The sequence below is a fragment of the Coenobita brevimanus genome, chromosome 52 (genome assembly GCF_032717465.1).
Source record: "Coenobita brevimanus isolate Jiangsu-jjx chromosome 52, ASM3271746v2, whole genome shotgun sequence".
NCBI lineage: Eukaryota > Metazoa > Arthropoda > Malacostraca > Decapoda > Coenobitidae > Coenobita > Coenobita brevimanus.
The window spans coordinates 40997613-41008560 of record NC_137005.1 but is presented as its reverse complement, the minus strand read 5'-3'; positions in this window follow the sequence as shown (position 1 = coordinate 41008560).

Sequence of the window (10948 nt, the reverse complement as noted above, 5' to 3'; positions counted from 1 at the left end):
TGGAAACTGCAGGAATAAAATGAAAAATACGTCATGGAACTGAAGGGGTAACATGGAATATAACAAACTGAAATGATAGAAGTACTGGGAGCCTTCTAATTCCACGAGAACATGGCTTAAATCTGGGCTCTTATTCTCTTCTGTTAGGAAAGCTCCCTAACACCTCTTCCTTAGCGATTTATTTTTGTATATGGGTGGTTAATATCTTTCTCTGCGTTATTTAGGCAGAGTTGGCGATACTGGATGGCTTTATGTAACGTAACGCAGAAGAGGAGAGCGAAGGGTACAAGTAATAAGTAAAATAAATCGCTTAGGAAACGTGTTGGAAAGCTCTCTTAACCCACGAGAATAACGGCCGTAGTATCTTTCCGCTTATTTTACCTCCAGGTGTTTTTTTTTTTTTTTTCCTTCTTTCTTTTTTATTTATTTTCAAGCTGGAGGGGAGGGGGGTGATCAAGCCTTCAGTAACTCCTTTATTAAGTCCTCCCTAAGCTCAATAAAATCATCTCCAATTGGTAAAAGAGATGTCAAATATTAATAATAATAATAACAATAATAATAATAATAACAATAACCCCGTTGTATTAGGACGCAATCGGTATAAAGTGCTATCTACTTTTTCGTCTTCCCTTTTCTTTTCTAGGTATTCCCATGTCATTTCCATGCACATTGTGAGAGAGTAAACCATGAATGTGGCTATACTATTCAGACATAGTAATTCCGTCATCAATGCTGTAATGGTATTCATTTAGGATACACACTATTTCCTGTCCAATTTCGTGGTTCGGTGGGAGACAATGGCCTCAGCTTAATTGATGAGGCTAATATGTAGTGTCAGGGCTCCTTTGTTTATTTATTTTTATCTATTTAGTTATTTATTTATACTTTAATTTATATTCTTTATTTACAATACAATACAAGCCCGAACACTCCTAGGAACGTTGTCGCTGAAGGCAAAGCGGGAGGGGTACATGTGAGCAAAAAGGTAGACACATACATGGAGAAAGAGAGAGAGAGAGAGAGAGAGAGAATGGGTATAATACTGTATATCACCCTCAGTTCGTTTTCTTTCCACCGGGGAGACTAATTTGACTTTATGGTAGAGTTTGGTCCAATTTACACTTCCAAAGCCAGTCGCTGATGTTAAAGTAAACGCGAGTGAACTTTTGTGGATCTTTTCTCTCGCTGAAACTCAGTCAAAGTTACCATGAAGTTACCAAGAGTCGCATACCGGTGGAGTTGAGAGAGTGAGAGAGAGAGAAACGGGACGCAGACCGGGATGGCAATATCACGTTTTCATCAATATATTCCCTATGTGGTGAAAGGATCAACTATATCCTTCTCACTTTTACTTGGCCTAAAATTGCCGTCTCTCCATCTTGAATTCTGAGTTGTAACAATATATTAATATGAGAACATGATGCTAGTCACGAAGAAGTGCCATGGAAAGGAAGTAATGTCATAACACTTTTCTTTCTGCCACTTACGTGAAATAATCTGGAAAAATGGACGAAAATATGGACCAAATTAAAGTAAGGAAAAAAAAAAGTACAAATCATGCCCCCAGCCAAATTGAACTCTCTACCTACCTACCTATTTATCTATCTCCATCAGTCTATCTATCTACCTATCTGGGAGGGGACGGAAGATGAAGTACAACATCAAACATGAACAAAAGCTCAATATTCCTGAATAAAAACTGATTAAAAAAAAAATGCTTGGCTGCCATGACTTTCATTAAAAACAGCTGTGTTATATACTGATATTAAATTTTATCCTCAAAATGTTCTCAGTATTTCTGTTTTTTTGAAATCTGCTGATATGAAACTTAAATTACACGTCAGATATTAACTCTCGCCTCGATATAAGGCATGAGAGAGAGAGAGAGAGAGAGAGAGAGAGAGAGAGAGAGAGAGAGAGAGAAGTAATATAGTGCATCCACTTTAATTTGTCTGATTTTCTTCTTTTTGTAGACGTATTATCGTAGCTCAATGGCAGAATAAGACAATATAACGGCCCTTCCTCCATTCCAAAACTCCCTTTCATGATTAGCACCATATCCTAGTGTTAATATAATGCTATAACTCTGCATTAACCCTTCGACTGCCAGGATATCTCTCACCTGAGCAATATCGTCTCGTGATATCCTAAACAGAATCACCAATACTTGTATTCTCGTTGGTTAAGGAAGCTCCCTAACACCTCTTCCTTAGCGATTTATTTCTGGATATGACTGGTTAATCTCCCTTCGTACTTAGTGTAGGCAGAGTATGGTAATACTGGAAGAAGTTAGGTAACACAGAAGAGGACAATATGGTCAAATAAGCAAAATAAATCACTTAGGAAAAGGTGTTAGGGGCTTCCTTAATCGACGAGAATATGGACGCAGGTGTAGGCTACCCATAGCAGAGAAGAAAGGGTTACCCGAGATAGATTATGGAGCTTTTGACTGCTAGGAATTCCCTAGCTTCAGTCAAGTGCCCAAGTGTTCCAGCCACAGTGAGAGTATTAAGAATGGGCTGATCACCAGTATAGGTCAAAGTGAACAGAGTATAGTATATTCCCTAAAAAAAAATAAAAAAAAATAATAATAAAAAATTATTCCCCTCATACATAACACTTTGAACCCCTCGAATCCGGGGACGTCCTTTATGGGTTTATTTGTGTCTTTCCCAACAACAGGGTTCTCCAAAGTTGAATATGATCGTTTGGTAGCAACTGGAATTAATAAAAAGGACGCCTCCGGACACAAACTATTAAACAGAATCTCATCTTCTTCAGCTATAGTACATGCTTATTTTTTCTCACTAGCTTCAGAGGATTTAACTCAAATTTGGAAGGATTTACAGTGAAGACGTTAAACAAGACTATCTACTCCCCCAAACCCAAAAGTCTCCCCGAAATTGAATAACTCATATGAAGAAGGCACGAATAAAAGTCGCCGATCATCCTGAAGAAATTGAAACATCCAAGAAAGAAGAACGGTAGTGGGATTTATGAATGGCTGGAATGAGAGAAAATATAAGGTCAGAAGTGGAACAATGTGTGTGTGTGTGTGTGTGTGTGTGTGTGTGTGTGTGTGTGTGTGTGTGTGTGTGTGTGTGTGTGTGTGTGTGTGTGTGTGTGTGTGTGTGTGTGTGTGTGTGTGTGTGTGTGTGTGTGTGTGTGTGTGTGTGTGTGTGTGCAGATGGTATGTGAATATGAGTGTGGGAACTGGATGTGGATAGTTTGGGAAAATGTAGACAGAATGGGTGCTGGGGAGTGAAAGTATGAGAGTGTGTGTTAGAGGGAGGGAGGGTGAGGGAGTGGGCATGTCTTTGAGTGTGTAAGTGCAAAAGTTTGTAGAGGATTGTGGACCTAAAGGAGAGAGCGTGGGTGTGGTGAGTGTAGAGAAATGTGAATGTGGGTGTATCTCTTCATGTCACCTCCCCGTCATCACTATCCGAATAGACTCATAAACTGGTAATGAGAGAGAGAGAGAGAGAGAGAGAGAGAGAGAGAGACAGACAGACAGACAGACAGACAGAGAGAGAGAGACAGAGAGAGAGAGAAAGGGGAGGGGACACAACATAACTAGACATTAAACAATCAGTATTCAAACATTATCAGACTCTCCTCAGTAACATCTCACCTCCAGACAATCCAACACTATCAGTGAAGAAACACCTACTGTACATACTCATTTCATGTGCAGGGCAATACAGCACCTCGATCAGAACACTATACTACAAGACCCCTCCTGACATCCACCCATCAGAGGTATCCTTAAATACAGCTGATCGAGTTCACCAGGCAAGGCATAGAGCAGGACATCACCCAGCCTTTCTCAGTTAGCTTAGACATGAGTTAAGTGGAATCACAGTTGACACCTTCTCCGCTTATAGAATAGGCCCACATACATAACATTCACTGAAGAGCACTGTACAGCATATGCCACACACAGACGCATACAAATCAACAGTGTAGGGAACCTGTGGGATGACTCCTTTGGGACAGTTATTTTCCTTCGGTCGACATATCCGGTTGGCCAGCCATGACCGGGATTGAACAACAATAACAGTAACAACTTTCCTCACCACAACAGTCCCCATCGCCCACACCACAACCACGGCAAACATCACCACCACCATCACCCACAACCACCGCCTATAACCACGGTGGCAACCACCACCTCTTCCGACGACCACCACCACCACACACCACAGCCATCTCCACCACTATCCTCCTTACCACAATCACAGCCATCTTCCCCCACCACCATTCCCATACCATTAATTCACTATTGCCAACCACAACCACCAGGACCACCACCACTATTACCCAACCAAAACCATAAACACAAGTACTATCGCCATCATCCTCAACTAATCCATCTTTACAAATTATCATCAGCACCACCACCACCACCACACTCACCACAATCACATTCACTGCTGCCAACATGTTCACCACAACTGTTCATAAAAACAATTACAAATACAACAAAAAATCATTACCATCACCACCATAACCGTCACCACAAACTATCACAATCACTGCCATCATCATCAGCATCCTTGCCACCACCACATCTACCCCACCACACTCACCACTCTGTCCCTACAAACCATCACAACCACTACAACCATCATCACCTTCACCAGTCACATCCATCCCAACCACCACCCTCACCATATCCCTCCCTATAAATCATCACAACGACAATTACTACCCTCACTACTGCCACATCCACCACAACCACCACCCTCACCAAATCCCTCTCCACAACTCATCACAACGACAACCACCACCTTCCTCACCACAACCGCCACCCACACCAGCCCAAGACCTCACTAGCACCGGGGCAACTCGGCTCGTCTCGATACGTAATCCCGAAATAATCACCAGCTTAGAGCATCGCCAGAACCCAAGACTGAGGCTTCGACAGGTTGTTTGCTTTATGTGTTACACTTGATGGATGGATAGATGGATGGAGACAGACGGATAAATATGTGGACAGATGGACAGAGAAATGGACGGATAGATGGATAATGGACAAAGAAATGGATGGATTGACAAAGGGATGATTTAGCTGATGGACAGATGGATTATTGTATGCATAACTCGGTGAAAAAACAAATAGGTGGATGGACAAATCGTTGGATAAATGGATGAGGCCACCGGTGTATGGATAGCAAGGCGGATAAAAGGGTTGACTGATAGACAAATGAATTAATGTGTACGTGGATACATGGACTGGGAGAGGGAGGAGGAGGGATGTTTTAAAAATGGGTAATGGGCTTGATGGGCTAGGATTTGTTGGGTGAAGGAGCCTGAGAAGGTAAGTATTCTGAGTGAAAATGGGCGGGGAAGGTCGGTTTGCAAGGATTTAGTCTAGGATTTCCCCTCTACCTTAGCGATTTATTTTGTATATTACTCTTGCATATTACTCCTCTGTGTGGTGGACAGGGACGGCTTCACGTGCTTGAACCGATATAGCAGGACAACTTCGCTGCCTGGTTACACAAACGTCCTTCACCTCCCTCCCGTTCACTTGAAAGGAGATGGTGGACGGCAGGACAAGGGTAATTTCACCGTACAGTCCACCAGGCTCATGTTCAGATGGGCTCTTGTGATGAGTTGTAGGGGTTGTAGGGATGGATATACAGTAGTGAGGGTGTTTGCTACCTACGAAAATGTCGAGATTAAAGCTAAGTACGATAAATAAAATACAATGGCACATCTTACAGTGTCATAAGCGGAGAGCACATGTTACGGTGTCATATGAGCACATGTTATGGTGTCATAAGGGGAGAACACATGTTACGGTGTCATAAGGGGAATGCACATGTTACGGTGTTATAAAAAAAAAAGAGCAAGTGTTACGGTGCAATAAGAGGGAAGCACTTGTTACGGTGTCATAAAAGGGGAGGACATGTTACGGTGTCATACGGGTAGAGCACATTTTACGGTGTCATACAGGAAGAGAACATGTTACGGTGACAGAAAGGGAGAGCACATGTTGCGGTGTCATTAGCGAAGAGCACATGTTATCGTGTCATAAGAGAGGAGTACATGTTACAGTGTCATAAGGGGAGAGCACATATTACGGTGTCATTAGGGGAGAGCACATGTTACAGTGTCATAAGGGGAGAGCACATATTACGGTGTCATTAGGGGAAAGCACATGTTAGTGTCATAAGGGGAGAGCACATATTACGGTGTCATTAGGGGAAAGCACATGTTACAGTGTCATAAGGGGAGAGCACATATTACGGTGTCATTAGGGGAAAGCACATGTTACAGTGTCAGAAGGGGAGACACATGATACGGTGTCACAAGTGGAAAGTACACTGCTGAGGAAGATGTGCTAGTAAGGCTCTCATGCCACCAAAAAAGGATTAACTAATACAGTATTCCATACGTCCTTTGTAATATCGATGTTGTAGGCCGGCCCATGATATTTTAACTCCTTGAATCCGCTGATGTATTTTTTTTTCCATATTCTTACTTCTTCCTGACGATTTTATTCACCTTGAGATAGACTTTTCAAACTGGACGGCTTAGATATAACCTTCACTAACTTTTTGACTACCAGAGGCCTCTCCTAAGCTGAACAGAATCTTTTTAAAATACGTCACAAAAACAATCGCCGTTCTCATATTTGACGTCTAAAGATGTATATACGTAAAAATTTGCTCACTTATTTGTGCTTTCACTGTTGACTGATGAGGCGGAAACGAGGGAGAAAAAGATAATGGGTAGAAAGGGTGATTTATTCATGCTTAGGACTCCTACGAATTAAGAATATCTGTCTATCTATCTATCTACAGCCAGACTCCTTTCTCTTACAGATCACGAACAAATCGCCATGCAACTCTGTCCTTCGCCGTCTGGATGCCCTTCCTCCTGCCCACACCACCCTCAATCATATACCTGCCTACCTTATCCCTCTACTTCCGTTAATCATATGTATGTAAATTTAATTATTACCGGGTACCGTTTCTTTTCGTGTTAGTACATATATATATAATATATATATAGAGAGAGAGAAAGAGATAGATAGATAGATATAGATATAGATAGATAGACAGATAATAATACAATGGAAAACGAGAACACGATAAGCTACGCAGGTAGGTGAATCAAGTGATAAAGGCATTCCTATCTTAAATACCTCGACCCTTGGTTGAATGCGTAACAGAACAGCACACGCTGTCCGAAATCTGTACCAATACCTAAGCAACCTGTTCATTGTAATGCACGCAAACTTTAGGTTAAGCATTAAAAAACAATGCACACATTTACTGGGCTAGGGAGATAGGAGGTCTCAGCACAAAGGAAGAAAGGAAACGTTCTGGGACAGGCACACACTCATGCATACTTCCATGTTTACTCATGCATACTTCCATCTGTTCTGCACACTCTGGGCACGCACCATCATGAGAAGACCCCTTTATTAATATCGTTTTACCTTGGTTACAGTCACTATGATTATTTAGAGCGATAATCCAGACAGCTAACGTCATTAAACATACCTTTCACTTTAACCTGCAGAAGCATCATACCAAATTAGTTTCTCTCATAGTCTTTTTTTTTTAATTATATTTCTGGGGTGGTAAATAAACGTTTCACAATAAAGTTCTTTCCCTATTGTTTTTAGCCATGTTCGTTCTGCTCTGTCAACTGTTCTTCGAATGTAATGGCGAACATTTATTTCAACATAACCAAATGTACCAGAATTGTTGTTGACGTCCCAGTCGCCATTTAGTACCTCTTCCACACATTGTAATTTAACCTGATCTAACCTAGCCCTGCAGTTTAACCTAGCCTAACCTATTCTAGTAAGATTTAGTAAGTTCGCCATCTCGCCCGTGAAATAAAACGTCAAGATCAAGAGAAACAATATCAACACTACACATTATTTATGTCCATAAAAATAGTAAACAAAAAAAGGCAGAAAAAGTTTATACAAAAATAAATGAATCTGGGTGGATTTAAGTAGGTATGAGTACGTCTTCCATAACGCCTGAGGAAAAACAAACGTCGGTGAGGCATAAGGAACATTATGACAAAGGTGTGGGGGGAGAGGGGAGGGAAATAAAAAGAAAACTGTTTACCGCCATGAAAATATTCAGAAAAAAAAAAAAAAAATGGAAGAATAGGAACTAAACATGTGTCTTTCTGCTGCTTAAACCATACATTTACCATGTATATTACCAACATCTTAAGCTGGCGATGTTTCTACCTGCTACCTTTCTCCTTTCAACACTCCCATTTCCTCCACTTACTCCCTCTCACCCTCCCTTCCTCATCCACCTCCCCTGGGGCGCGAACACACTTGCTCAAAACATAATTAATGATCAACAAGAGAAAACGAGACAGGGTTCCGTCAAAGATCCACACTCTTAATTCAGCTAAACACACCCGGTGCTTCGTTTCCTTTCTTTTTGTCGATGAAAGGTTTCGCGTAAGAGTCAGCGCCTCTAAACCCTCCCTCTGCTCTTCTCAGCTTTATCAACCACTCATCTATTCATCCTTACTCTCCTCTTGCAAATGTCTTTTTTTTTTTTTTTTTCTAATTACCCAAAAATGCAGACATTTTGTCGGTCACTGAGTTCAAGGATTGTATATAATTAATAAAATGCCAGTAAATATACTAAGCCATTTCCATCACACCTTTTGAGAGGTCACCCTCAGTGTGTGACCCCCCCACACACACACAAACAACACACGCTTCATGGTGTTTGACTACGTCGCATATTTAATACACCGCACTGTATTTCACCCATATGTCATTCTTCACCCCTTTTAACGACACGAAGTACCAAAGTAGGTAAACACTGAGATAAAATAAACAGTTCGAGTTTAACACACGGCCGTATGCTTAAAGCTGTGGGGCCTTTCCTAAGGACCCTGTATCAAAACGGTATGCCAAAAGTTTAAGTAGAGAAAGATTTCACTCTTTCCGTAGGGGTTGTTCCAAAATTTTTTTTGAAGGGGAAGTAGGCTATGACTTTCACAAACCCTATATTTAATTATTCGTAATAAAGTAGCTTTGTACATGCAGAAAACAATGTAAATAGTTTGTAGACAATATCATAACATGCTAAAAATACAATGCAAGTATACACTGCAACTGAATTGTTTGTTATTAATACCCGCGGTCTATACCTTAAGGAGTAACAGGTCAAGGGCAAGTCAGGTCTTTTGCTGCGCTTGTGGTGACATGCACTATTTTTTTTTTTTCCAGTCAACAATAGTAGGGCAAGTTCCTCAAACTGATATGCTTAAACCACATTTACACGTTATCCAAGTGACTTAACTGAATATCGGACGTTCAGTCAATGCTACAGAAAGTACAGTCATAAGAATAACTATCGTTACCCTTCAGAGCTATCCACTGTGATACAACGACGAAGTGTTGTGGAATGACGGGACAGGAAAGTTAGTACCAAGGTAAAGAGAATGAAAGGTAGTTTCATGGGGGGGTGAGGGGGAGCTAAAATGCGTCTCGGTCTGCGCATGACGTCATAGTTAATACAGACTGCAGCTCATCCTGCTCAACACACGCCAGTCACACACACACCTGCCTGTGAATAAGTACTCCGTTTTCTGTTTTTAGGGGTGGCTATGGCAATACAGATAATTTTGTGAACATGCCAACAATTTGTATAGTTCGTGGATGCAAATCCATTCATGTGAAAGGTGACAAGAGAATACATTTTCATGCACTGCCGAAAGATGAAGAACTTAGAAAAAAATGGAAAAATCGGTCATCTGGTTTTGTATGCAGCCGTCATTTTGAGAGTACTGCCTTTGAACGCAACCTTAAGTATGAATTGCTTGGTTTACCAGTGCCTCCAGGACAAAGGAAATTCAAGAAAGGAGCAGTGCCTACTCTTCAACTACCGAGTTTAACAAGTAAGTTCCATTACTGTGTGAGTGTGTTGAGTAGCGACCTGTGTGAACATTCATAATACAATAGCGTACCATACATACAGATGATTTTCTGTCAAGCTCCCGTTTTCTTCCACCACCCCCCACCTCTCTCTCTCTCTCTCTCTCTCTCTCTTATTAACTTTGACGTCACAGAATCTGCGTGGCTCGGGGGTGCTGTACTTACCTCTCAGTATACTCTTCTCTTTACCTTGGTTAGTACCTCAAACCCGTCAATGTCGGTTATGTGAGACACAGATATTAGAATTTGTGCTAGATGTAATAAAAGCTAATTAGATCGTTTGGCCTCTGTGCATAAAGACAATACGTTTTATTTTCCGGCACAGAATTCATTAAATAAAAATATACCAATGGTGTAGAGTCGGCAGCACACATGCAGACGGGCAATGAGTATGTGCAACCATGCCAGACGTATAAGTGTAATTCAGCCGATACAAGCCAAGTTAGTAACTTTCAGTGTGGTAATAATGATATGTATTGCTTTCTACACATAATAAATGTTGAGTAGAAGGAAAATAATATTACGTGTTCAGTCTCACTGCTTTAGTATTTTGTATACCCACCCCCTGCTTCCAAAACAGTCGACGCATGGAAGCCACTAACTGAAGCATCAATCTGAAGCATTTAACCACTCATCCAAAACAAACAAATGAAACCGTGTACCCCTGCTACACTGTCATAAAAAAAAAAAAAAAAAATCGATGCCTATAGATTTAATACACTTCTAAATAATTTATTTGTTGTATTTTATAGATAATAAGTGTTGAATAGTAGGAAAATAATAAATGTGACGAGTTTCATTATTAATACTCGGCGGGGTGCACAGGGTAACGCCAGCACTTCCTCTATATTTCCCCGCCATATGGCTCATTCTTGCTCATTATTCCAACTCTTGTAATGGGATTGTGATATGGCAACATTAGATAGGGGAGGGGCGAACAACAAGGACCCGCCCACATAGCCCAGCTAACGTTCGATTCGCATCGAACATCCCTAAAGGCCCGTCCAG